The sequence below is a fragment of the Rhinoderma darwinii genome, chromosome 11, assembly GCF_050947455.1.
Source record: "Rhinoderma darwinii isolate aRhiDar2 chromosome 11, aRhiDar2.hap1, whole genome shotgun sequence".
Lineage (NCBI taxonomy): Eukaryota > Metazoa > Chordata > Amphibia > Anura > Rhinodermatidae > Rhinoderma > Rhinoderma darwinii.
Window position 1 is genome coordinate 86,661,535 of NC_134697.1, and position 7,079 is coordinate 86,668,613.

A 7,079-nucleotide genomic window follows, 5' to 3' on the forward strand; every position below is an offset into this window, starting at 1 on the left:
TTCAAAATTGTTCATGATCATGGTGCCTCCCGAGGTTTTTTTAGGTGTAGTTCTCTGTTGGTGTTGTCATGAGCCGACCTGATAGCAGCCATATAACCCAGCCTAAAAGGTTTTTTACATTGACTTATCAAACACTTCTTAGGAAAACACTGGTGATGGGTGGAAGTGGAGCGGCTTTTATTCTTTTTAGTTTTTGGTGTCTGTCACACGGCTCCAGATGGCGACTAAAATGTGCCCATGCGATCAAAATATATAATTTGGCTCCTAATTTTTTTTTCTGTAAATGCTGCGGTCAGTCCACAGTATAGTGTAAACGCTGCAGGCGGTCAGTCAACTCTTAGTGTAAATGCTGCGGTCAGTCCACAGTATAGTGTAAACGCTGCAGGCGGTCAGTCAACTCTTAGTGTAAATGCTGCGGTCAGTGCACAGTATAGTGTAAACGCTGCAGGCGGTCAGTCAACTCTTATTGTAAATGCTGCGGTCAGTGCACAGTGTAGTGTAAACGCTGCAGGCGGTCAGTCAACTCTTAGTGTAAATGCTGCGGTCAGTGCACAGTATAGTGTAAACGCTGCAGGCGGTCAGTCAACTCTTATTGTAAATGCTGCGGTCAGTGCACAGTGTAGTGTAAACGCTGCAGGCGGTCAGTCAACTCTTAGTGTAAATGCTGCGGTCAGTCCACAGTATAGTGTAAACGCTGCAGGCGGTCAGTCAACTCTTAGTGTAAATGCTGCGGTCAGTCCACAGTATAGTGTAAACGCTGCAGGCGGTCAGTCAACTCTTAGTGTAAATGCTGCGGTCAGTGCACAGTGTAGTGTAAACGCTGCAGGCGGTCAGTCAACTCTTATTGTAAATGCTGCTGTCAGTCCACAGTGTAGTGTAAACGCTGCAGGCGGTCAGTCAACTCTTAGTGTAAAAGCTGCGGTCAGTGCACAGTGTAGTGTAAACGCTGCAGGCGGTCAGTCTACTCTTAGTGTAAATGCTGCGGTCAGTCCACAGTGTAGTGTAAACGCTGCAGGCGATCAGTCAACTCTTAGTGTAAATGCTGCGGTCAGTCCACAGTATACTGTAAACGCTGCAGGCGATCAGTCAACTCTTATTGTAAATGCTGCGGTCAGTGCACAGTATAGTGTAAACGCTGCAGGCGGTCAGTCAGTCAACTCTTAGTGTAAATGCTGCGGTCAGTCTACAGTATAGTGTAAACGCTGCAGGCGGTCAGTCAACTCTTATTGTAAATGCTGCTGTCAGTCCACAGTGTAGTGTAAACGCTGCAGGCGGTCAGTCAACTCTTAGTGTAAAAGCTGCGGTCAGTCCACAGTGTAGTGTAAACGCTGCAGGCGGTCAGTAAACTCTTATTGTAAATGCTGCGGTCAGTCCACAGTATAGTGTAAACGCTGCAGGCGGTCAGTCAACTCTTATTGTAAAAGCTGCGGTCAGTCCACAGTATAGTGTAAACGCTGCAGGCGGTCAGTCAACTCTTATTGTAAATGCTGCGGTCTGTGCACAGTATAGTGTAAACGCTGCAGGCGATCAGTCAACTCTTATTGTAAATGCTGCGGTCAGTGCACAGTGTAGTGTAAACGCTGCAGGCGGTCAGTCAACTCTTAGTGTAAATGCTGCGGTCAGTCCACAGTATAGTGTAAATGCTGCAGGCGGTCAGTCAACTCTTATTGTAAATGCTGCGGTCAGTCCACAGTATAGTGTAAACGCTGCAGGCGGTCAGTCAACTCTTATTGTAAATGCTGCGGTCAGTCCACAGTGTAGTGTAAACGCTGCAGGCGGTCAGTCAACTCTTATTGTAAAAGCTGCGGTCAGTCCACAGTATAGTGTAAACGCTGCAGGCGGTCAGTCAACTCTTATTGTAAGTGCTGCGGTCATTGCACAGTGTAGTCTAAACGCTGCAGGCGGTCAGTCAACTCTTATGGTAAATGCTGCGGTCAGTGCACAGTATAGTGTAAACGCTGCAGGCGGTCAGTCAACTCTTAGTGTAAATGCTGCGGTCAGTGCACAGTGTAGTGTAAACGCTGCAGGCGGTCAGTCAACTCTTAGTGTAAATGCTGCGGTCAGTGCACAGTATAGTGTAAACGCTGCAGGCGGTCAGTCAACTCTTAGTGTAAATGCTGCGGTCAGTCCACAGTATAGTGTAAACGCTGCAGGCGGTCAGTCAACTCTTATTGTAAATGCTGCAGTCAGTGCACAGTATAGTGTAAACGCTGCAGGCGGTCAGTCAACTCTTAGTGTAAATGCTGCGGTCAGTCCACAGTGTAGTGTAAATGCTGTGGTCAGTGCACAGTGTAGTGTAAACGCTGCAGGCGGTCAGTCTACTCTTAGTGTAAATGCTGCGGTCAGTCCACAGTGTAGTGTAAACGCTGCAGGCGGTCAGTCTACTCTTAGTGTAAATGCTGCGGTCAGTCTACAGTATAGTGTAAACGCTGCAGGCGGTCAGTCAACTCTTATTGTAAATGCTGCTGTCAGTCCACAGTGTAGTGTAAACGCTGCAGGCGGTCAGTCAACTCTTAGTGTAAATGTTGCAGTCAGTGCACAGTATAGTGTAAACGCTGCAGGCGGTCAGTCAACTCTTATTGTAAAAGCTGCGGTCAGTCCACAGTGTAGTGTAAACGCTGCAGGCGGTCAGTAAACTCTTATTGTAAATGCTGCGGTCAGTCCACAGTATAGTGTAAACGCTGCAGGCGGTCAGTCAACTCTTATTGTAAAAGCTGCGGTCAGTCCACAGTATAGTGTAAACGCTGCAGGCGGTCAGTCAACTCTTATTGTAAGTGCTGCGGTCAGTGCACAGTGTAGTCTAAACGCTGCAGGCGGTCAGTCAACTCTTAGTGTAAATGCTGCGGTCAGTGCACAGTGTAGTGTAAACGCTGCAGGCGGTCAGTCAACTCTTAGTGTAAATGCTGCGGTCAGTCCACAGTATAGTGTAAATGCTGTGGTCAGTGCACAGTGTAGTGTAAACGCTGCAGGCGGTCAGTCAACTCTTAGTGTAAATGCTGCGGTCAGTGCACAGTGTAGTGTAAACGCTGCAGGCGGTCAGTCAACTCTTAGTGTAAATGCTGCGGTCAGTCCACAGTATAGTGTAAATGCTGCGGTCAGTCCACAGTATAGTGTAAATGCTGCGGTCAGTCCACAGTATAGTGTAAACGCTGCAGGCGGTCAGTCAACTCTTATTGTAAATGCTGCGGTCAGTCCACAGTATAGTGTAAACGCTGCAGGCGGTCAGTCAACTCTTAGGGTAAATGCTGCGGTCAGTCCACAGTGTAGTGTAAACGCTGCAGGCGGTCAGTCAACTCTTAGTGTAAATGCTGCGGTCAGTCCACAGTGTAGTGTAAACGCTGCAGGCGGTCAGTCAACTCTTAGTGTAAATGCTGCGGTCAGTGCACAGTATAGTGTAAACGCTGCAGGCGGTCAGTCAACTCTTATTGTAAGTGCTGCGGTCAGTCCACAGTGTAGTGTAAACGCTGCAGGCGATCAGTCAACTCTTATTGTAAGTGCTGCGGTCAGTCCACAGTATAGTGTAAACGCTGCAGGCGATCAGTCAACTCTTATTGTAAGTGCTGCGGTCAGTCCACAGTATAGTGTAAACGCTGCAGGCGATCAGTCAACTCTTATTGTAAATGCTGCGGTCAGTCCACAGTGTAGTGTAAACGCTGCAGGCGGTCAGTCAACTCTTAGTGCAAATGCTGCGGTCAGTGCACAGTATAGTGTAAACGCTGCAGGCGGTCAGTCAACTCTTAGTGTAAATGCTGCGGTCAGTGCACAGTATAGTGTAAACGCTGCAGGCGGTCAGTCAACTCTTAGTGTAAATGCTGCGGTCAGTCCACAGTGTAGTGTAAACGCTGCAGGCGATCAGTCAACTCTTATTGTAAGTGCCCCTCCAACAGGATATACCACACCTACAGACAGCTTAGTGTCCATATGATCTAGAGACGCTCCTATTGGAACAGATAATTTTCAGGTTTTTATATGTTACTCCTGGTGGGCACATGGATTCAACCCTGTTGCGCCATTGAAGCCAAGAGAGACAGAAGTGCAAGCTTCTGTCGCCCACCAGGCTAAGGGGAATCCACCTGCAGCAGGTGCTATAAACATAGCAGAACCTAGGTAGCTCTGAGCAGCTTTTACCCCCTTTCCCATTTGACCCACTGTGCAGCATTCGAGTAGTCTCTTTGGTCAACGTCACCCTACTTTATTAAGGCAGTATGTTGTGACCCCCATTACTGCAATGTCAAACCCCAGAAGAGAGTTTTCCCCCCAGGCAACCTTCACTGTTTATTATGCCTGCACTAAATGCAGCACTAAGTTTTCATGTGGTCTACCTACTTGTCTGTGTGATACATGCCGACCTCCTAGCCAACATCCCTACAAGAAGTTTTCCCATACCTCCCGGTTGGATGCTATGTATCCCTTACCCGAGGGCCTCTCTTCAAAATGGTCCAAATCTCCAGCGGTGAACCCCCCCAGTCTCCTGCCTGGCCATAACAACTAACATACCTATGACGGATGCAGCATCTTTCTGTGACCTGCTGAACTGCTGTATCGAGTCGATTTCCTGTTCTTCCATCGAGGCTACTGACTTATTGGTTCCGCTTGGGCTAGCAGGGCTTCCACTGAGTGGGCCTGACAACTCCGACACGGCATTCTTTCAGGAGCCCCTCAGGAGGAACTGGTGGATCTATTTTGCTAACTGTCTAGCAGGACAAAATTTCAGTGAGAAGCCTCACTGGATGCTGGACGTCTGGTGGCCCATGCTTCTGCTTCCATCATCGCCACCAGAAGAACGACTTGGCTCAAGTGCTGGTCTGCGGACACCTGTTTCCACACGATCCCTAAATGCTCTTCGATTGGTAGGTTCCCGTCTCTTTGGTACCCATCTTGACTAGATAATCCCTTGAGTTTAGGTAGTGGTGTCCTCAGGATACAAAATCGAATTCACCAGCCTTCCTACCCATTGTTTCTTCTAGTCCACGCTTCCTCAGTCGCCTATCAGAGCAGCTACTTTTTTCAGGCAATAGATTTTTTGCTACTAAAATGGGTCATCATCCATGTGCCTCCAGGCCGAAGATTTTACGGTTTCTACTCCAATCTCTTTGTATTGCCAAAAAAGGACGGGTCGGTTTGACCCTTTTTGGATGTCAAAAGACTAAACGCTGTCATTTCTGTAGGTCTCTCTGTTCGGTCATTGCTTCTATGGACCAGGGGGAGTATCTTGGTGCTGTGGGTATAAAGTATGCTTACCTTTGCGTCCCTATTTGCCAATCCCACCAGTGCCTCCTGCGCTTCACGTTCCTTCCTCACCATTACCAGTCTGGGTCTCTCCCGTTTGACCTGGCACCAACCCCACATGTCTTCTTTCAAATTCTCTCTGTGGGGATGGCACTTCTTCAAACAATTGGGATTTCTGTCACTCCCTACACAGAATACCTTCTGATATAATGTTTCACCTCGGGAGGATGACTCAGCCGCTCCCTAGATCACCCTGGATACCTTAATCCAATTCGGTTAGATCATCAATCTCTCTAAGTCCTGTCCCAGACGCTAAACTTTCTGGGCATAACCTTCGCACTCATTCGACGAGAGTGTTTCTTGCATGGGAGAGGTTGTCCGCTCTTCAGACCAGGATCCGGGCCTTACAGAAGGGTTCCCCGACCTTTCTACGTCTTCATGAGCGTCATCGTCACCATGGTAGCCTCCACACTAGTCCTCTTCAAAGGACGATCCCCTACCAGTGTAACCGTTACCCAGACTCCTTGGATTGCCCGTTAAGCACATTACTGGTGGCTCTCCTACCCGACCATTCCCTGCGGCCACTACATCCTTCTGCTGAAGTGGCAGATCCTTTCCACGAATTAGTCTCAGGGACTAGCGAGAAATGTTCCTGAAACCTCACGCACAGGGGGTGCTCCCAGAAAGAATCCTCTCTTCCCATCTCCTGGAATGTAAAGCAATCTTCCCTTGCGCCTTCAGTCCTCTTCCATCAATCACTAGTATCTAATTCTCACATTCAAACCTTTTTACACAGGGTTGCTCACTCTGCCACCCCCCTTACCGTACCCCGACTCAGATTAAGTTCCTTACCTTGTATTGTTTCTGCTTCTCCTACTGCTTATAGACAGACTGAATTATCTGAGTGTCTGTAGGTGATGTATATCCTGTAGAAGGGGCTAGCACTTTTTTAATTCTTCGTGTCAAACCTCTTAGTTGCAACAGCATATGCCCACAGTCTGTGTCCCCCAATAAACTGGACGAGTATAGGTCATGTGGCAGGGAGGGGATGGATAGCGGTGTCCATTAACTAACATTGTAATCCTGCCTGTGATGTTATTGGCATGACCGCTTAGAAGTGATCTCTACAGAACAGGAAGGATCAGTCTATTATAAATAGTGGATCCTATGTTATCTATCTCATATCTATCTATCTATTATCTATCTATCTATCTATTTATCTGTCTATCTATCATATGTGTTACCTTCCATTGTAATCCTCCATATTATAGGATTATTTTTTAATGTAGATAATGAATTGAAAAAAAAAAAATCTCCAAAAATATGTTTAACATTACACATTCCCTTAAAGAACTCTTAGGTGTAATCCATCTGGTCCCGGAGTCTTGTTCGAATTTACTTTATTTTTCTTGGACCATATCTATATTCAGCCAATTAGCTGTAATATTGATATATTAACCCCTTAAAGACCAGGCATTTTTCCTTTTTTCCTTTTTGTTTTTTCCTCCCTGCCGTCAAAGGGCCATAACTATTTAATTTTTTCTGTCGCCGTATAAAGTCTTGTTTTTTGTGGGACGAGTTGTAGTTTTTAACTTTTGTACCTTTCTATTGTACTGAACACTGAAAAATTCTTCATAGGGTTGTATAGAAAAAAACCTGTGATTCCTCCACTGTTTTTAGTTTCTACGGCGTTCACTGTGCAGTAAAAAGAACAATGATAACTTTTTTTCTGGAGGTTTATATAAGTTTTTATAATTTCCTACTTTTTTTAGGGTGCAGTCACACTTGGCGTATTTGCATCTTCCCATAGGCTTGTAAATACAAGGCAAATATGCCACCTGTAACTGCAC